Source organism: Prionailurus bengalensis, chromosome F2 (assembly GCF_016509475.1).
Source record: "Prionailurus bengalensis isolate Pbe53 chromosome F2, Fcat_Pben_1.1_paternal_pri, whole genome shotgun sequence".
NCBI lineage: Eukaryota > Metazoa > Chordata > Mammalia > Carnivora > Felidae > Prionailurus > Prionailurus bengalensis.
Window position 1 is genome coordinate 70951554 of NC_057353.1, and position 22543 is coordinate 70974096.

The window sequence follows — 22543 nt, forward strand, 5'->3', positions numbered from 1 at the left end:
GATGAGCCACGTGAGGTTGACCAACATAAAGTTTCCCCTAAAGATCCAGTTAAGGGGTAGGGGAAAAGGAAGTGAAAAGCCTTGTTTTTAAATATTTTAGCAACGAACGCTTTTCTCAAAATTTTATGTGGAAACCCTATTTTTTATACCCATTAAATTGCCATGCCTTTATTGCAGAAGTTCTCGTGCACTACATTTCTTTTACTACCAACAAATAAAAAAAAATTCCTGAGACTGTTTTGATGAAATAAGTACGTTGATTTGCAGATCTGAGATGATAATTGTTCCTACTAGGGTCAGCACTCAATTTACTTTTGGTTTTTGTTTCTTATTTTGGTTTCACAGTAGCAAGTAAGCCTCTGTTCACATAGGAACATAGATGTAAAAGTTCTAGTAAGAGAAGGACTTGCCTTGCAAACGCTGCACATTCTTTGCTGAAATTGACTAAGACAGCCATACGTCAGAGAGGGGGAAACTCCAAGTTCCGCACAAAAACTAGCTAACTCGGTTGAAAATAACACATCAGAGGATCTCTGAGATTTTAACATTCCAGTAACATGTTTGAGTGTGCTAGTTATTGTAGTTTTAAAAATTAACATATACGTTATGGATATTTGAGTCAAATATTGCAAAACTTCTGAGACGTGCCAGAGAATTCTCTCCTATGGTCTATGCAGCTGGACGTGCTCTGGCTCTTGCCTGCTGCCCCATCTACCCCCTTCTGCGATACTCTCTGCCCTGAATCTGCAGCAGAGCGAGCTCTTTCCCACCGGAAGACCTTTGCATCGGCTGTGGCTTTTTTACACTTGAAACACTCTTTGACATCGGTGACCGTTTCCTTCTGAATCTTTAGTTCTCCACAAAAACATCCCTTCTTTTGTGGGGGAAGCATTCCCACTAAAGAGTCACTCCTTCCATAGGGACCCTCTCCATCAGCCACTCCCCATCGCATCACCCTGTTATATCCTAAGACTCACTGCATACTTTTTTTTCACCTGGTGCTCGCCTTTACGAATTTACCCCTCCATTTATCTGGGCAGTCCTGATACATGCCTGATGTTCTGAGTGATTTGTATTATTGCCCCTTTTATTCTAGTGAGTATGTCACTGTGGACAATGAATCATATGGCCACTTTAACCATGGCTGTCTCACGGAAAGCCTCCTGCCTTAAGTCCGACAGGTACCTGGCACATGATACATACTTAATAAGCCTTTGCTGAAATGAATATGTCCTGGATTGGAAACCATGTGTCCTGAGTTCTAGTCCCAGGTGCAATCATTCGTGAGCCTAATACCCCTAAATGATGAGCAGCCCAGCGGGTGCAAGCTTATCAGGAAATGCCCCCAAATAAGTTCCATCAACCTGGCTTCTATCATATCAGGCAGATAACACAGTACTCTCAGGCAAAATAGTCCTGTCTCTAGAGATTTACACAGAAGTTCAAAGTTAATGAATGGTCCAGAGCTTACATTGACACCGGGGCAGAGTTTGACTTACAGTGAAGAAGAATGATCAGAGCCAGGCAAACCTCAGGAGGCAATGAGCACCTGCTGCTGGGAACACTCACTCAGCTCTCCTGGGCAGTGTATTCCCATGGAAAGAAGGCTGGGTTGTACATTCTAATCCTGGCCTGTCAGTTAATAGCTGTGACACTTAATCTTTCTGAAACCAAGAGCGAGATATAAAATATAGAATGTGATTGTGATCCTTCCTATCCGATCCTCAGGTTTTCTAGGTTTGCTACTAATTATGCAAGAGTTGATGAAGTATTTTACTGTAAAGTGTAAGTGACAAAGCCGTCTGTTGACATATCAGTAAAAAGGCAAGCGGACGTAATGTAATTCATCCAGGATGGCTGGCTGCATTTCAGGTCTAGGGACTGAGGGGTTGGATGAACCATGCAAAGAGCTGAGATGAAACCTTTGAGAATCCCTTAGACAGGGGCCCCTGGGTGGCTCAATCAGTTAAGTGTCCGACTTTGGGTCAGGTCATGATCTCACAGCTCGTGGGTTCGAGCCCCGCATCAGGCTCTGTGCTGACAGCTCAGAGCCTAGAGCCTGCTTCGGGTTCTCTGTCTCCCCCTCTCTCTGCCCTTCCCCTGCTTGTTCTCTGTCTCTCTCTGTCTCTCAAAAATAAATAAACATTAAACAAAAAAAAAAGTATCCCTTAGACACAGGCAAGTCTGTCCCCACCTCTTATGTCTCAATTTTGGACTTGGTAACATGGTTGTAATCATAGTTGTTTTGCTTCTGTCTCAAGATCAAAAAAGGATTCCATAATGTGAACATTGCTTGTGGCTGAGGAGGCACAATATAAACATGGGAGTCTTGAAGGGTGGCACAAATCCAGGTGGGGGCTGTTACATGTTCAGGCAGGAGCTCTGTAGAAACATCCAGGGGTGAATGAATTTCCCTTCCCCCAATGTGATAAAGTTGGAGATATGATTCATACAGACCTAGGAGCCTTGAAAGGTGAAAGCGTAAGAATGAGCATATACGTGGATGGTGGGAATAAGGCAGAGTTGAAAAGCAAGTGACATTTTTTTAGCATGTACTCTACCAGTTTGCTTTACATTGGCTATCTCATTTAACTGAACTTGTGTACAAAGCCAACGAAAGGCATTATAATCCTTCTAGTAGAGATAAAGAAACCAAGGCTCAGAGAGCTTAGGTAACTTGCCCTAGGTATTGCAGGTCATGGTCAGGCCTGTTGAAGTGCCCAGGGTGCAGAGGGATAATTAGAAATCAGAACTATGTGAATTGTGGCATCACGAGAATTTGCTTTGTTTGTTGGGTCAACCTTAAAGGTTAATGTGCCTCTCCTCGAACTGAGTGATACACACAGCAAGCCCTCTGTTCTTTTACTCCTCTGATGTCAGGGCTTGCTCACCTCTCATGGGACCACTCAACTCCAGGCCCACTTGGGAGGAAAACAAGGGAAGCACAAGGAATTGTGTCTACTCATCGGTATATTTGTATTGTGTGCCATTTAAAGTTTGTTTGCTCCTTTAGTGATGGGAGTAAGCTTAAACTGGACTCAGTTAACGTTCTCAGCAATCTTGGGACCAAAACCAGGGTTCTGTGGTTTTGTTTCGGCAAAAGGGCACACAGGCTGGAAGTGGCAGAACTTCCACTCCTGCCTATGGCATTTTCTACCTAATTTCCACCTCATTTCTACCTAATTTCCCTCACCCGCAGTCTAGGTATGCCACCCTTCATCTCCCTCAGAGTGATCTGTGAAAGCACAGATTCTACTCTGTAGACGAGTCTTTCTTCAATCATAAAAGGGTAGTCGTGGGGGTTTCGTTCCTTTACAAGTTCTTCAAACTACCTTAGTTTGTAGAATCAGGTCACGTTAGTAGGTAGGGTGTTTGCAGATCTGGCTCCAAAGAAGAATTGAGTCTGAATTAAATACAAATGGTTGCTGTTCTTTAAATATTGTCTTTTTTGTTGGCAAAGGAGATGGAATTGATGACTAACTGGTTCTTTCATCGTCAAGGTCTGTCATTTTTTCATGATGACCTCAGAGTAGCCATGGCATTTATGATCTTATTCATATGGGCTTTCAGCCCAGAGACACAGAAGAATGAATCTTTCCCTAAAATGAATAATTCTGATGACTTTCACGCACCTCACTGCCTCCTCAAACATGCAAACGTTTTATTGTTATTAATACAGACTCTTTTTATGCACGTCCATGTTTCATTTATTCCTTCTCTGCTACCGAAGAATCTGAGAGTTTTCTCCCATGGCACATCCAAGCATGGGAAAATTGGTTTTCAAGGCGCTTCTGGAATTATTACAGGTGGAGGTGGAAAGAACAAACATCTGAGGTTGAGACAGACCTGGGGTTAGAACTCAGACCTGAAGCTCCAGCTGTGTGTCCCTGGAAAAATCCCTTAACCCTTCAGGACTTCTGTGGCCATAAAATGCTATCATAAATATGGACATGATATTATTTTTAAACGAATCTAATCATTTACTATAGCTGTTCTCCAATTTTTTCCCTTCATTCATGTATCTGAGTTATTTCCCATATTGGTATAAACGTACTTCATTCTTTTTCATAGACTCACAATATTTCATCGTATAATCACCTCTTTACTGAATAATGTGTACATTATTTTTTATGTAAATTAAATTAACAATAACGTTTAATATTAATTTTGGAAGTAAGTGTGCTGGTTTTGGAAGCAAATTTTGATTCAAAATCTGGATCCACTTCCAGCAGAGTGAACTTAGTCTTTCTGAGCTTTGATTTTCCAATCTGTGTAATTGAGACAAGACCAGCTGCTTCAAAGAATCATAAGGGTTGCATCCGGTGATCTAGCATATGACCAACCTAGAGTAAGTTTCCAATAAACGCCAATAATAGTATTGATAGCATCGTGCCTCTGGTTTAAGGACAGTCTGTATGCATTGATGACTCTGAGAAAAGACAGGTAGCAATGACTTCTGCAGGATGTTGTGGTCGTCCCTGTTGTAGTTTCTGGTGCTCAGCAGGAGAAGGCTGTCACGGGTCGTCACCAATCTAAGGAATTCCAGACAAGACCGTTTTGAGACCGCATATCACACTGTGTTTTCTATCGTGCGCAATCGTTTTGCTCCCCTGCTTGCCTGTGAGCTCCTGAGGGCAGAAAGAAAGATCTTTCTTTTCACAGCCCTGGCCCCAACACGAAGCAAGAAATACTGTAGTTGAGCCGTGGTTTTGGTGGCGGCGGCAGTCGAGGAAGAAGAAATCTTTGTAGGAAAAGGTAATATGTACTGAAAACTTACTCTGCATTTAAGTTAGGGCTTTATCCTTAATTATCGGAGTTTCAGCGCATTCCCTGACTTTCAGGTGTCTCTGTTACTGCGCACATAAAATGGGGATAATCGCAGAACTATCTCAGAGCCTGGTTGAGGTTTTAATGAAACAATACATGCAAAAGGTTAGAAGGGGGCTGAAGACGTGGGGAACCCCCAAGACACGCAATGGAGCTCAGCAAGTGAATCTTTGGTCTGAATTCAGAATCCCCCTCTTCACCACGGAGGCTTACTCCTTCTCTCAACATTCCTTCTCTCAACATTCCTTCATAGTGAACATGAACCGAAGGAGTCACTGACAAACCCTGCCTTTGTACAGAAAAAAAAATAATAAAACTGGATTTAGGAGAGACGAACGACCCAACTGCATCTGATATGGGGAAATTTCAGCGTCCCCCCAAGTTCAAGGTTTTGGGGTGCTCTTCACGACTGCAAGCGGCGCAGTTCTCGGGTTCTGGCTTCGGCACCTTGGAGACTGGAGAGCGTAGGAATCTGGAGTGCAAGCTGCCGAGTTCCATCTGTGTTCCCCTAGACCAGTCAGTTATCCCTTCTGTGCCTCACGTTCCCATTCTGCACAATTAGGGATTCGCTTGTGTATAACCTTTAAATTCCTTGCCAGGTTGACTGTGCTTCGTTTCACGAGTCACACGCATCTGACCTCCTAGCCAGTGAGAGTGGCACACCCACAACCCCCACCTTCCTTCACTGTTCACTTGCCAATTGTCCTCGGCAGTCTCTGCGATGATTTTTGTGTTGAGGTAGACCTGAACAAAGATACCCTGGTTAACTGAGGTTTCTTCTCCCCAAGGAGCTGGGTTTGGAAAAGTGCCTTTGAACCGTTGCTTGAGCCCTGATCCCTTGCCTCTGGACCCGAGGATGGGGTCGAGCCCTCCTGCAATGAATAGTCTCCGAGTAGCCTGTCCCGGTGACATCAACCCTAGTTTTTTGGTACCATGATGCAGCCATCTTTAAATGGTTCACACCTGTTGTTACCAAATGCGTGGCTAAGGCTTGGAGGCTTTGACATCAAAACAAGAATGGTTGCTGGGAGACAGAACAAAGAGGTAGCATTCATGGACATTTATGTCAGTATAACAGAATGCTCAGCAGCTTGTCAATTCAGACAGCCTAGAGGCGCATGAGGGAGACAACGGACGACACACAGAATCAAAGTGCATCTAAAGAGGCAGTCTTAGCCTCCACCATCAAAGAGGACTGAAATCACGATCACCTGCTTCAACTACTGTTTGCCACGCTTGAATCCCATCTACCATATTCTAGCCAGGGATGTGTCAGCTCCTGTTGAAATATCCCTTGGGATGGGCACCTCAGCTCCTCGTGGGATTCTTGTAAAATCTAAACAATTCTATTAGCTAGAACACGTGAACCTATAATGACCTGAAGTCTTTCGATCTCTGTACAATTCCAGATACATCCCCGTTGATGTAGAGCCTAATTCCACTCGCTCTTCCACGTGGTAGCTCTCAATTCTCCCCAACTGCTTCTTCACACTAAGACATTCCGCCCCCCCCCCCCGATGTAAACATATCCTGCCATTGTTTCTCATGGGACATGATTTCAAATCCTCTCCCAGTTGGGGCAGAGGCCATAGTCAATTAGGAATACAAAATCCTGGGGCGCCTGGGTGGCTCAGTCGGTTGAGCGTCCGACTTCAGCTCAGGTCATGATCTCACTGTTCGTGGGTTTGAGCCCCGCATCGGGCTCTGTGCTGACAGCTCACAGCCTGGAGCCTGTTTAGGATTCTGACTCCCTCTCTCTCTCTCCCCCACCCTCCCTCGCTCGTACTCTGTCTCTCTCTCTCTGTCTCAAAAATAAACATTAAAAAAAAATTTTTTTTAAAAAGGAGTACAAAATCCTGTGTGCTTTTTCATTAATTCAGCCAGTCATGAAACATAAATATCTTAGGTGTGTGCAGTAAGCGAGGCATTCAGCAGGATATAGCAATGGATCCTATGTCATTCCTTTCTGTAAGTTGTCTCAACTTGGTCAACTTTTACTCGCTGGGTGACTTTGCATGACTCATTTAACCTTTCTGAACCTCAGTTTTCTCATCTCTAAAATGTGGATCAGTTGAGCAACTTCTCAGGGTGGCTGTAAGGATCAAGTACAATAATGCATGTGACACTCTCAGCACACTGTGAAGCACCGTAAGCACGGTGAGCATCTGATTAGAGGTGAGAAAAAGATCACAAAACGGACTTCCATGTTAGACAGAAAAGAATCAATATCACAAAAGAATTCCCAACAATATGGTAAGATTGATGTCCTGAATGATACCAGCGCATTAAAATCCAAGGGAGGGAGGCCCTCCTAAGCCAAGTCCACATTAGGAATCTGTTATGTGCCCTTCCAGGGAGGCAAAATGAACCCACCACAGAAGGAGAAATGATGGCTCAAGGGGAGAAAGGCAGAAAATTTTCTTGCGCTAGAATCCAAGTGTAGAAATTCTCGTATTCAAAATACTTTGCACCGGGCAAATGGAAGCAAAATGCTTTGGAAGGTGGCTTAAAAATAAATGCCTGTGTGCATGCCTATCTCTGTCTACATGAACCTATGCATGTGCCCTTTCAGTGGCATTCGGGTTATTACACGCTCCCCCCCTGCCCGCAACACGTATAATGTAATAGCCAGTGGCCTGGCAAGAACTCCACAGACTATTTTGAAAGGCAATTGGTGACCTCTTTGTTGGAATGCTCCCTGGCTGGCTCTGGGGTAAAGTCTTAGCCAAGGCCCCTGACTGAATTTATATCCATGGCAGGAGCCAGAGCTCGCCCCAGGGAGGGAGGAGGTTGTAGACAGATGATTAGATAACGTCTTTTTAAAAATGAGACACCTTTGAGAGTACAAAAGGTGACTTGCATAATTGTGCCAGGACACTGGGGCGGATACTGGGACTCTCTCAGGCAAACCGGGATGCGTGCTTCAGGGAATGAGCTTTAGAGTTAGTGTGGACCCAGGTTTCTCCTTCATCTCTGTCCTTCGTTAACTGTGTCACCACCAGCAAGTCACAAAGCCTCTCTGAGACCCTTTCCTCATTTGTGAAGCGGAATCAGTAACACCCATTTTAAAGCTGTGTCCTCAGCTCTGAATAACATACCATGTACAACGGTGCCTGGCTCCGTCATGAAAAATTGCAGGCTTTCAAAATCTGTCAGTGTTTCTTCTTTTTCATCTCTCTCTCTCTCTCTCTCTCTCTCTCTCTCCTCTTCCTCTCTTCCTGCCCATCTGCCCTCCTCGGTCTTCATGCGGTGAAGCCGAGGCTAAGGGTTAGCAGCAACCACGCTGAATCCATCCATTACGGTGATTCTGACTTGCAGGCTCAGCGTAGACCGATGGCAGGCAAGAGGGGAGATTCCATAGGAAGGAGGTCCGCTGCAGGTCAGGACGTTTCATTCATTGGAACGCGGACATTTGGGTGGGTACACCACAGATCATGAAAAAGGAAAAAGCCATGTAAACATGAAGGGTTGGGATTATTTCAATCATCTACCCACCATTCAAAAATGGTGAGCGCCTATTAGGTCTCCAGCCCTCTGCTACACATGGGAAGAATGGTGGTAGGCGTGAATGGCAGGTGTGGATTGTGCCCGCGTGAAATGAATCATCTAGGGTTTCAGGAATCCTAAGTAACCCTGAAGTGCTCCGGGAATCTAATCAAGGAGGCGAACCAAGGAGACTGAAGCAAGCCTGATTAAAGCATTTTCTTCTTGCCGACATCTTTGCATTTAGTGATAAAATCACAGACGCGTATATGGCAACATTTCACTCTGTTTTGGGGGATAAGGATTCCGGGACAAAAAATTCAGCTAATGTCACATCCTCTAATCCAGGGGTTGACAAATGTATTGTTTTTATAAATAAAATCTGATTGGAACTCAGTCACACTAATTTGTACATTTAGCATCTATGGCTGCTTTCACGCAGCAGAACTGAAGAGTTGGGACAGAGACTCTCTGACCCCCACGTCTAAAATGTTCACTATTAGGCATTCTGAGAGAGAGTTTTCTGATACCTGCTCAAGTAACCATCGGGAGAGGTCCCAAAACACATTGGTATAGTAACAAGTTCTGAGAGGTTTTGTGCTCAAGAAATCTTTTAACGTTGTTTAAACTCAGCACTTTTGAGCTAAACAGTTCCTAAAATGGTCCTCACTGATTCCCACCTCCTGGCATTCACGCCCTGGTACAATCCTCTCCCTTGAGCAAATGCTGGACTTTGATTTGCTTTTAACAAGTAGAATATGGCGGGAGTAAGGGGATGTCTCTTTTGAGATTAGGTTGTAAAGAGACCTTGTTTTGTTTTGTTTTTTTTGTCTGGGTTGCTCTCTGGTTTTCTCTCCCACTCTAGGACCACTGGCTGCCACATTCATGAATTCATTCAAGAAGCTTCTGGGGAAATCGCATGGTGGCCTAAAACAACACGTGTGCACACTTGGAAGCGGGTCATTTAGGGTTGCCAGCAGCCATGGATGAGGTGGGAAATGGATTCTCCAGCCCTGGTGAAGCCTCAAGGGGATCGTAGCCATCACTGACAACCTCACTGCCACCTACGAGAGACCCTGAGCCAGTAGTGTCTTGCTAAGCAGAAACCAGACTCCTGATCCCCCAAATCTGTGAGACCATAAGTGAGCGTGACCTTAACTTACTAATCACTGGAGTAATTTGTTGGATAATAATACACAATTGTGCAACTTTCTGAAATGTTTAGCCATGGAACACATTCTATACTTTTCCTTTCCAACTCCATCCCATGGATCACCTTATCGCCTTCCCTCAGGATGCCAACTGTCCAAAGAATATAGTTCATGAAATAATAGTGTGAAAAGAAAGAAAGAAAGAAAGAAAGAAAGAAAGAATAGTGTAAAATAATAAATAATTGAATCTTCCAAATATTCGAAACTTGGAATAAAGGTAAATTTTGTTGCCATCCTGGACGTGGATTAAAACCCAAAAGAGTTGGGTTTACCATCGTTAATTTAATATAGTATTAAAAAGTAATCTTCAGACAAAGGATTTGTTTAGATCAAGGTTCCCACACGGCTATAAAAAGAAATACAATTATGGAAATAGCGTCAGAAATAACGACTACTTCAGAAAAGAGTTTACCATCCCCTGGTCTCTGAACTCTGTGGTTCCCACGATACAGAAAAAAAAGAAATGCCATACCTGCTTTGGCTTCTGATTTAGCCCACAGCTGACTCAGTTTCACGACGCTGGTTTTGCTGACTCCTTTTTTTTTTTTTTCCTTCTGACTCATTAATCACATGGGTTAGTGATCTATTTTTCCCTCCTATATGACCATAAAACCTTTTTAATTGAGCTGGTCAACAATAGGAGAGACAAGGGCTCGGAACAAATGGTTCTGGAGAGCTTAAATATTCAGCTCTATCTTTCATTGCCAGTAGAAGTTGAAGAAAATAATCATCTATTCAATGATATATTTATAATAAATTTGTCTGTAGCATTCATTGTGCGCTCAGAGCTGGAGATATGGAAGAGCCTGAATTCCTTTTAGTGAGGGATGTGAGCTCATTCCTAAGTGCGCCCCACACCGACCCAAAAGAATGTGTAGTTTGGAATTAAGCAAGAGTGGGTTTGAATTCCAATTTCACCATTTGTTAATTGTCTGAACTTGGACAAGATGCTCAGTGACCCAAAGCTCTGTTTCTCCATCTGTAAAGGGTATAAAGCAGTGGCTTTGAGAATTATGAAATATATAAAATGTCTTGCACAGTGGCTGACTCATAATAAACACTTAAAAATGATAATTCCTTTCCTTGATTTGTTCCCCTCCATCCTAGATTTACTCATCACAGTGAAGCACTTATAAGGCCCTTTTCCACACTGTGCCCTGGGTAAGCTGAGCTACTGTTCTGCTCATGTATCCTTAGTACTCACTTACCTTGTCATCCTTTGGGCCCTCATCGTGTAGCATTTTTTCTCCTGTAATTGACATGCGCTTTCTTGGACACCAAGGATAGAAAGCTGTAGCATTTTCCATAAATGACTCGAACACTGAACAGCTAACAAAAATCTTGACTTTGAGAATTATTACTAGTTAAGAGATCGCCAGAAAGCAATATAGATAAAAAGCAAAGGGGAGAGCAAAGTAGAGCCTTTGCACCAACTCTGGTGCATTGCCAGTTTTTGTAAGTAAAGTTTTATTGGAACTCAGCTATACATTTGTTTATGGATTGTCTATGGCTGCTTGCCCAATACAATGGCAGAGTTGAGTGCGTATTACAGAGACCACAGGGCCCAGAAAGCCTAATGTACTTACCATCTAGCCTTTTACAAGACATATTTAATGACCCCTGACCTCAAGAGTTGATCTCTGGAGACAACTTTAGAGGCTAGACTCCTGAAAGTTTGAACTGATAAATACTTTTGCAGCAGTAAACTAGGCTCAAAAAAAAAAAAGATAAACATCAGAAAGTGGAAAAGAACAGCCTGGAGGCTCTGGAACTAAGATATGCAATTCCTCTGAATGCAGCGAGGGCAGGAGAGAGCAGGTTCACATGAATTCCGGGATTTGGAATCAAAAGATGTAAATTCCTTTCACAGTGCCATAACTTTCTGGTGAGGTGACCTTTTGACCCTACGACCTTGAACAAATAACCTTGTTCTTGAAGAAGTGGTTTCTTTGTCTGTAAAATAAGGATTGCAGCGATTCCTCCTTCAGAGAATTTTTGTCAGAGTTGATGAGGCAAAATACTCTAGAGACTTTAAAGCTTTATACAAATGTGATTTTTATATAGTTATGACTAAGAGTAGGCACTTCAAGTATATTTGCTGAATGCATTGAATTAATACAAGAATTAATCTTTAAGCCTGTTGGTAAATTTCTAGGATTGTACGTCACATATGTTGTTTTTTTTTTTTTTAATTTTTTTTCAACGTTTTTATTTATTTTTGGGACAGAGAGAGACAGAGCATGAACGGGGGAGGGGCAGAGAGAGAGGGAGACACAGAATCGGAAACAGGCTCCAGGCTCCGAGCCACCAGCCCAGAGCCTGACGCGGGGCTCGAACTCACGGACCGCGAGATCATGACCTGGCTGAAGTCGGACGCTTAACCGACTGCGCCACCCAGGCGCCCCTTTTTTTTTTTTAATTTTTTTTTTTACATATGTTGTTTTAACATGAAGTATGAGTTAAAAGAACTAATCCTTGCTCAAAGTCCCAATTGTGTGTGTGTGTATGTGTGTGTGTATATATATGAATTTTATTGTCAAATTGGTTTCCATAAAACACCCAGTGCTCATCCCAACAGGTTATTTTTTAACTCAAATGGTATTTTTGGCTTTTAAATTTCAGATGAACTTCCAGCGTAGATACTCAATAATCCCTGTAGACGATGTTCTGTGTATAAAATCTTGAACATCCTGAAATGCCATTACGCTCACTCCATACTGACCAATGGCAGTGGGATTAAGCTCTTTCACTCTCTTGAGATTATTCCATCACTGGGCCTGGAACAACCAGTCTGTCTCAGAACTATTAGGGCCATATTGACTTAAAAACCATCTCATTCTTCTTAGCCCTTGGGGCCTGCCGACACCCTGGCAGCTCAGATAAAGCCCTCCATGTTCCTGCCCCCACGACTCTTCTGGCCTTGAAACAGGTGCACAATGCTCACCATGTTTGCAGCTGTCCACATATAGTCTCTCTGGGAAGGTCCAGGAAGAGTCCACTTGCTTCCTCCACAAGGATGGGAGGAGAGGAGCAGTCCAGCAGTTCAGATGATGATAGAGAAGGAGGTCTGCCTTGGGGAGGGGTGGTGTGGGGAATGGGGCGAATTTAAATGAAAAATTACTATTCTGGGAAGATGCTGGCTGGATTCCCAGATCTCCCTTTGCGTGAATGGCATTCGGTTCAATTAGGTTTCTAGCCTGTGATGTGCTCCAGCTGTGATTTGTGCCTGCCATGTCAGGTGATTTTACTCTCTGCCACTTTTAATCCGCACATTTTCAGGGCTGGTGACAACACATCCAGGCACCTGATTTGCAGTGACTGGTATCGTTCTGACATCAAAATGTCATAAAATAGAAAGTGCCCATGGGGACAATTCCTTGTGAGTGTGGAACATGGAGGAGATGGGGTGCCCAGGGAAAGACACCTTAGGAAGACTTCTGCTCAGGTTCCAAGGCAAGAATATTCTCCTCCCGCCCCCTTTGTCTCACATGCATTTATCTCCAATTCTCTGTATATGTAAATACTCTAACCATTTACAGCTGAGGAAACTGAGACTCGCGTAAATGACGTGCGCGTAGTCATTCAGGTAATAAGTACTAAAACTAGGTAGGAAACCCAAATCTGTTCGCATTCTTTACACTCTCTATAGGGCTGTTCTGATGAGCCCTGGATTGATCTTTTAGTGTCGGGACTGTTTACTACTGCATTCTCTTCCCATTTCCTCCCTTCCTTCCTTCCTCTCTTCCTTTACAGATTGAGTCCCATCAAACAGTTAGCCCATGCCCACCAAGTGTTTTTCTCTTGGTGGTGTCAGAATTTGGAGTGGTTATGAAAAAAAAAAAGCATGGTGGCCACTCACCACCAAATCCAGAGCCAGGCACACTATCAGAAGGTCAACTAACTTATACATCTGAGTTAGTTTACAAAGGAGAGTTTGATTCACTTTTTCTGTAAGGGGTGTTATAGCAACTATAGTGGACTTTGTGCATTTGCCCTCTGTCACAACTACTCAACTATGCAGGTAGAAGGAAGAAGGAGCCAAGGACAGTCTGTAAACAAATGAGCAGGGTTGTATTCCAATAAAATCTTCTTTACAAATACAAGCAGCAGGCCAGATTTGGCCTATGGACCACAATTTGCTCAGGTGGGCACCAGAACGCCTTCAGCTCTACACAGCTGAAGTGAGATTTCTCTGTAGTCTATGGCAGACAGGCAGGACAAAAGCAACAAAAATGTCTACAGGAACATCTGATTGGCACTGGTAACTTCAGAGAGTCCCAGCTTCCATGATCTTTGTGTTAAGAGGTAGAAGGGATGCTCATTGGTGACCACAACAACCAAAGCCAAGAACAACTGCCCTCATGAGAGTACATGTGCATGAGTCAACTGATGGGCTCAGTGATCAGAACCAGACTTGGAGTCGAACCCGAGGACTGGAAGAGACATCGAAGAGACAATAAAATAAACAAGAGGCCATCCATGGTGGTGATGGTGGAGTATTTTAAGGATCAGCGTAGAAATAGAAGTCAAGCCACTTGAACCATCTTCTTTGACACCAAAGTCAAACTTACCTCGAAAGGTAGCATACACTTCTTTGCTCTGTGTTCTAGGCAAGCAGGACACATGTGTCCATCTATCCACCCACCTACCCACTGACTCCTTGATTTATAGATTCACAAACTACTTACCATGTGTCAAAGACTGGTAATGCAAGTCTCAAGGGCAGGGTGTCTAATGGCAAGGGTAGGACAACTCACAAATGCAGTAACATCTTGTGGGTACCAAGGTAGAACTTAATATATGGGACCCAAAAGAGGCACAGAGGAGTCAGGGGGTATCTGCCTAAGGTCAGAATACAGGGCTGATCCGTATCCAATAACTGGGGAGGAGGAGGATGACCCTGATTCAGTTCAAGTTGGTTTCTGTTGAGTTGACTCTTGAACCAGTAAATAGGCAAAGGGAATGCTGCTTTGGTTCCCATGGAGGTGCAGGGAAGTTCAAGGATTCATACCTTCTGCAAAGAGTAAATGGCCTCTCTCCGCTTTGGGAAAAACGAAGAAACTGAGGGCTTGCTGTCTTTTAACCCTCAGACTATAAGAGGTGGCCATGCCATTCAGACTTCCGTGTGTTCTGCTTCTGTGACACCACAGCGCCATCATCAAACTTGGTCACACTTTCCCGCACGATTCCATGAGTTTGTCATGAGCAATAAATAGTGCACTTTCCTTGTGATGCTTTTGCTAGATACAGCTCTATCGTTATTATTAATGTTGACACATCACAGATAAGGTGTGGATGGGGCTTTAGAATTTTCAAAACATTTTTACATATGTCATCTCTTCTTTCTGATCCTCACGGTAATCTTGCGAAACTGGATGAAGAAACGGAGGTTCAGGGTCATTAAGTGGCTTAGCTAAGCTCACGGAGCTTATGAGTGTTGGGAGCTGCATCTTCCAGTGGGTTCCCCAATTCCAACTTCTGAAACCCGTCGTGCCAATTTCCTCTCTGGTGTCTCTCTCACCTACAGCTATTAAACGAGCATAAGGAAGTCTTGTTTTTCTAAGATAACACACAAGGGTGGGGGAAGATAGCATTGCTTCCTTATAGTCTAACAGGTATTTTCCCGTAGTTACCTCATTGAGCCCTCCCAAACACTTTTGGAAATATTGTTATATTTTTAAGTAGTGCTATCACTGCCTTTATGGAGGCAGTAGGATAGCAGGCTTAGTGAGGTGCAAAACATGTTCACGTTCACCCATAAATGGTGGAGCAGAGATTTGTCTCATTATCAGTTCTACGCAAGGCCCATTCTCCTCTTCGCTTCTTTCCTTCTCCACTAAAGAACTGATTTGTATTTTATCCAAGTGGAAAAAGGTCTCTATTCCGTGTGATTCCCAGCCATTCTCATTGCTATAGGATAGAAAAAGACACACGATCTCCAGTGTGTGCACATAGTCTGTTTCACTGAGTGCCCTGGGCATATCTCTGATGCCTGACTCATGTGCAGAGATGCTGAGTACATGTTGTCCTGGGAGTGTGAGTGAGAAACCGATTAATGGATTAATGGATAGAAGCCACGAGTATGTCATTGGCCCAGACCACAGTATCTAATAGGCTATGGGCATGGCTTTTGTTCTCCCCTGGGGACCATTTTTAAAATCTTTGTTTGTCAGAGCTGGAACAGGTCTGAGGGCACCTAATCTAACCTCATGATATTGCAGACTGGAAAAATGAAGCCACCTTGGGGAGCCATCTTTACCTAAGACCACACAAGTTTGTTCACTTAGGTAGCCATTGGCCATCCCTTTGCAAATGTGTTCAAAGGTGCATATGGTCATGAGGTTGACTAGTTCAGAGGGATCAAATATTCATGGTGCCTGAAACATGCATTAGGTCTAGTAATTCATGGAATGATTGAATGAATAAGTAAATTCATTCTTGTCCTATTCCTGACAAATAATTCTAAGTTCATGTTTTTCTGAGAGAAGATCATCTTATAATTGGCAGGAAAAGAAAGATGTATCTGGGTGTCTATCTAGAAAGGGATAGCCTTAGAGCCTGCTAATGTCTGACATTTAAGGATTCACCAACTTCTGGGTCCAGTAAGCCCTGGCTGATAGATACCAATCTCCCCTACATGGATTTTAAAACCTTCTCAGAGCCACCTCATTTGGCAAGATGTTAAAATCCTTCCGTCTCCTTAGGTATGTATTTATTTTTAATTTACTGACCTATTCTGCTTTTTGGTCCCTGCAGAATTCTTGAAGACCCAGCTTCCCTCTTCAGAAAATTATCTGCCTTCTCACACGTAAATGCAATCACAGTGGCCAGTCATATTTCTGAGGGACTTATCTGGAACAAAGGTACCTCTGTGTAAGCTAAGTAAGAAAAACCCCTTTTTTCTGATTATTTTTCTGGGCATTTTAATGCTGCAAGGATACAATTTAGTTCCAATGACCCTGAAACTGCAGCATGAGTCGTCAACAGAAATACAGGTCCAGGTTAAGGCAGAAACTCCCTTCCCTGAAAGACTTTTGACGAACACACTTGCACAGGTGAAATCACTCTGTGTATCCTTTCAAACTGAGGATGTCTCTGTTCTGGAAATCAGACAATCAAACTTTTACAAATAATGGGTCATTGGTGTCCACATAATATAGCTGAACAGGAGAGAGGCTTAGGGGCTAGCAGAGTGAGTTCTGCTCCGTCACCGCCATTTCCTATTTGTGTGACCTTGGGAAGGAGCATCCCTTATGGCCTAAGTCTCGCTTTCCTTACTTGTAGAGTGGAGATGATGATACTCATCCTCGGAGGTTACCTGTGAACGGAGCTAGCATAGTCTGAGGTACCTATGTGGTCCTCAATTTGATTTCAACTTGGATATGAAACTTTGGGAAACTGGATGTCAACATAATGAACAGGAGGCAAGTATGACATTGGGCAAGTGGTTGTATCTCTGGACCTCAGTTCCCACACCTGTATCCTGAAGACTTTATATAAGATGATTTCTGAAAGTCCTTCCAATAGTAGTAATCATGTGCAAATTATTCTATGGAAAGCCCTTCATATATATGAATGTGTGTGTGTGTGTGTGTGTGTGTGTGCGTGCAGGTGTGTGTATACATTGATTATATATACACACATTAGTTCATTTCATATTCAGCAAGTTCCGAGATTTAGGTAATGTTGTCTCCACTGTACAGAGAAAGGAGGTAAGGTTGGGAGAGAACAAACAGACATCCAAGGCCACAACACCGAAAAGCAGACCTATGGGGATATAAACCAAATCTGGAAAACCAACAGGACCCTATGCAGTTCCACCATATGATACTCAGACATAGCACCATAATGGAGTATGTGGCAATGTTGGGGCCATTCCCTAGGTACCTTGATTCCCATGCCAGCCTCTTATTGATTCCAACACTGTCCTCTGTTAAAAAAAAACGCCTCAAAAGCCCCAGATGGATTCATTTGCTCCCCAAGACAGCAAACCAATCTACCCCAGGAATGTGACCTTTTAACAGTCAATTGGAAATTTCCTAATCTACCCCAGTGTGGATATCTGCATGATAAAAACCCTGCTGTTCCCTTCCTCCCAAAAGAAGAGGAAGTAATCATTTCTTTCCTTTACCTAATAAATTCTTGCCCCACCCTCCTTCCTATAAAAATCTTCCATTTTGTACAACTCCTCAGAGCATCTCTCTACTTGCTAGATGGGATGCTTCCCACTTCCAGAATCGCTTAATAAATCCAAATTAGATCTTCAAATTTACCCAATTGAGTTCTGGTTTGTTTTTTTTTAACACTACTTAGCTCAAGTCTAATGGCACCTACACAAAATTACACAAAAATAAAGTGGTCTAGAAAGTTTTCCTGCTTTTTAATTTAAACCAGTAACTGGTGAGTTGGCTTGAGCCCCTCTGGGGTGGGTGATGTCACTCACCTTTGTACTCACAGCACCCATCAGACCAGGACACAAGGTGGAGGTTCAGTGTCTGCTGCCTTGAATTGAGCTTATCTGTGTTTTGTCCACCTGTTTCCCACTCCTCTTTTACTGACGATTGGCTTACTTTTTGGAATTTACCAGACTCTGAAAGTAGAGTAGCTAAAGGGTCATTTATTTCAAAACTTTCTTGTTATAGGAGGGAGTCTGAATTCATGAGGAGGCAGAGGAAGTCCTTTCTTAAAGTGCAGGGTTCTTCCTACCCCAGCACCTTCCCTCAGTGAGACCCTCAGTGAGATCCTTGAACCCCCACCACCTTCAACCCTATTGCAGCACCTGTTCCCAAAAACTGACAGGCAGCAAGTTGCAAAAAATGTATTGGTCTCATAACGTTAGAGTTGATTGGACTATTTTTGCTGCATCAGATAGGCTAGTAAACTGTGTGGCCCGGTATGAATGACTGTTACCTACAAGTGTACAGGACTTTGACTTTATCTTGAAAGCATTCTGTGATGTCATTATGTAAGAAATACATATTTGGTCTTGTACCTGTTCCTGGCACAGAGCTCCTAGGACCCCTGGAATTTCCTCAGTGATGAGAGAGTGATTAAGCTGTCTTTTTTATGCTAATAAGGTGATTTTTAGTAGCTTTTAAGTAACCTCAAGCTGAGGGCTTAGGAAATTCCAGTCCCTACCCCGTCCCTAACTTCCACTTGGGGCAGAGGAAAGGGGCTGGAGGTTGAGTCCATCACCAATGGCCAACGATTTAATCATTTGTGCTTATGTGAGAGAACCTCCATAAAAACCCCAAAGGACAGGGTTTGGATAGCTTCCAGATTGGTGACCATGTGGAAATGGGGGAAAGTGATGCACCTGGAGAGGCATGGAAGAGCCTGAGCCCTTTTCCTGCACCTTGCCCTGTGCATCTTTTCCATCTGACTCTTCTTGAGTTATATCCTGCTATAATAAATTGGTGACCTCGTAAACATAATGTTTCTGAGTTCTATGAGCTGGTCGAGCAAATTAATCGAACCAAGAGCAGGGTCCTTGGAACCTCTGACTTAGAGCCAGTGGTTCAGAAGCACAGGTGATAACCTGAAATTGCACTTGACATCTGGATTGGAGGCTGGGGAGGGGCACTTCTGTAGGACTGAACCCTTAACCTGTGGGATCTGTGCTACCTCCAGGGAGGTAGTGTCAGAGTTGAGTTAAACGGTAGGACACCCAGCTGGTGTCAGAGAATAGCTTGGGTGTGTGCAGAACCCTTCCCCCCCGCCAACATTGGAATTGAGTGCAGAACTCTTCCCTGCTCTGCCAAATGGAGCAATCACAAAAATCAGCCAGATAATAAGAAATGCTGCCCACAGCATTGGAAGGCCTTGGAGGACAGGAACGGGAAGAATCAAGTGAGAGGCAAAACATGGAGGCTAATATTTTATTCATTTATCTCTGGGGGAAACCCTCAGTGGGTGAAGTTAAAGAAAGATGAATTTGGCCCTGAAGTATGTGTCATTAAAAAAAAAAAAAGTTGTCCTCAGTCTCGTCTAGGTTAGGCTATGGCCAATGAAGTTTGTGCGTCTGGGGTCCCTTGAGAGATGCGGGGACAAAATCTAATGGCAGCTTTCTGAGGAGTTAGCCAAAGGCCCTGGATATTCAACCACACGGAGAGGAAGAAAGGAATGGGACATAGACTGAGTACTTACCATCCTTCCAGCCTGGACAGTGCAGACACTAAATTCACAAGTCCGCATACCCAGATCTTCGACTGTCCAGTTATATAACCTAGCGATTTATTGAATCTTCCAGTGCATCATAAAGTTTTTATGAGGATTAAATGAGATGAATCAGATAAAGTTCTTAGCACACCACCAGCATGTAGGAGCTCACGTTAAGTTTTAGCTCTTCTTATGATGGGAATTTTTGCCATGTATGTGTGGTATGGGGGGGCCTTTGCAGCTGTCTCTGTGACCGGGGTGCAATTGGCATTCCGAGTTCGGCTTCCAGAGATATTTATTGTTTTACAGAATATGCAGCAGACCTGCACAGAAGGGGATTTTCCCCACCCCAAATGTCAACAGCACCCCTGTTGGGAAACACAGAGCTGGGTCCCATAATGTGGGTTGCATCATTTTTCATCATTACCAAATATTGTAAGGTCAGTTATTATTACCCCTAATTCACAGATGAGGTAGGTGAAAATGTCAAGAACCTGCCCCAGGGCAAGAAGCTATTCATTAGCATTGTTCGTTTTTGAGTTCACGGATTTCTGCCTCTAAAATTAACGGTCTTTGTGCTGCACCCTGCTTTCTTGATCACAGGCATCCAGATATCAGTGTTCGATTCCCTCTGAAAAATGGGAAGTTGGGGGGTGAGGCAGTTTTCCTATCATGACTTGAACAGGCATATCCTAATTGGGTGGAAAAAACAGCTAATTTATGGGGCAATTGTTGAAGGCCTGCAGCCTCAGCTGTATGAGAAGCTGCTCATTAGCGAGGAGGGAGGTTGTCTCACTAATAAGGAGTCTCTCCTGTACAAGCAGCCTCTTCTATCACGGCTGGTGTGCACACAGTGGAGATGCCCCTGGGCAGCCACAGTGGCCACCAGAGAACATCCTGAGCTTCCCATATAAGTGTTCTGGAAACCGAGAGAAAGTGTGGAGATAGCTGGTAATTAAATCAAGGGCTTAACACATCAGCCCGGTGGGACCGGAAGCAATAGAGAAGCTCCTATCTGAGGAGTCTAGATTTTTCTCAGATGTCACAAAAAATCTGGAACATAGCCTCCAAAGTACAGCCCCCAACTTCCTAGTGCCGGAAAGATCTCTTGGACAGGGTGGAATGCATTACCTGGCATCTGGTTTGGTCTGTGTGTACATGTATTCATTTATCAAATACTTCCTGACCGTATTCAAAGGCAAGACATTGCACCAAGAGCCGTGGGCACAAGGACGAGTCTAACATGTTCCTGTCTTCAGGGAGTTTGTGATTTCCCAAGGGGCATACATAAGAAATGATGGCAAACCACCGTGAGAAGAATGGTGGCAGAGGGCTTACAAGGTGCAAAGGGGGGCATAAAAGCGGGGGAGGTAGAGCCCTGGGGGAGGCCAAGCAGGCTTCCCTCTGTCAAGTGGCCACTGGGGAGGGACTTTGCTGAAGCGTTTGCCTTCCATTTGCTAGTTAATAGGGGACCCGTGGCAGTGTAGGAATACGATAAATGAAATAAAATTTGAATAAACTATAGCATTTGATACAGAAAAAAAGTATCAGGATCTGCCTTTCTCCCCATTGCTGTCCCTATCAGTATCTACTGAGTCGCCAACTCTGTGTGACTGTTCTTTCTGGTTGTGTCCCACTTTTCCTTCTTGGCATCCCCTGTGTGGTTCCCTCATCTAAACTCCCCATTTTTTTTTTAATCTGCAGCACCATAATGCTCTCAACAATCTCTCTCCTTCCCTTAATCCATCCTGTACTTGCAAAGCTTTCAAAATCAGAAACACCAGGAAATATGTGCTAAGTACAAGACAGGAACTCAGTGCATATCCTTTGGTGGAATACTAATAAATGGCACTTAATAGAAATTTACACTTTTCCTAACAAATAGGAATTTATAATTTACAAATAATATTCATACCCTTTACATTTTATAACTGGCCCATGCTATATTGTGTTCATCAAGGGCTGAAAACTGTGAGAGAGATAATGAACAGACAGTGAACAGAACAGAACAGAACAAAGGCAAGAGTTAACGATTCCAGAGAGCAGTACCAGGAGGTAAAAAGTTAGATGTGGGTATGCCTGTGGGTGCCTGACCCGGGGATTAATATGGTTCTAGAAATATTGTGAGAGGTGGAATTGTGTCTCCTCAAGATTCCTATGTTGAGGTTCGAACTCTTAGTACTTTAGAACGTGATCTTATTTGGACAGAGGGTAGTGTGTGGACGCAGTTCGTTAAGCTTAGACCACATTGGAGTAGGGTGAGCCCCTCATCCAGTCTGACTGGTGTCCTTATACAAAGGGGAAACTTAGACACAGGGATGTGCATAGAGGGAAGATGGTAGGAGGAGACACAGGGAGAAGATGGCCATCTACAAGCCAAGAGGAGAAGCCTGGAACAGATCCCTCCTTCACACAGCCCTCAGAAGGAGTCAACCCTGCCAACACTTTGATTTTGAATTTCTGGCCTCCGGCATTGTGAGACAACAAACTTCTGTTGTTTAAGCCAAAAAGTTGGTAGTGCATTGTTATGGCAGCCCTAGAAAACCGATACAAGCATCGGGGAATTATGATGTTAGACTTTTGGATGGTTTCTCCATATGGCTGCCTCTAGTGGATACTGTTGGTACTTCACTCTTATTCCCTGAGGTGCCTTTTGATATTTCCTCCAGCACTGCCCCATTTCAGTGAGCTTTACCTTCCCTGTGGAGGGGTAGCCTTTAGGCTACTGGCTCAGCTTTGCAGTCCTGGGCAGACAGTCCCTGGGTGTTGATAACATCCCTCCCTACATCCAGTGGCATGGCCCTTGACCAGTGACGGATGGGTGTGGGATTGGAACAGCCAATTTCTGTGCTCTGAGGTAGAAT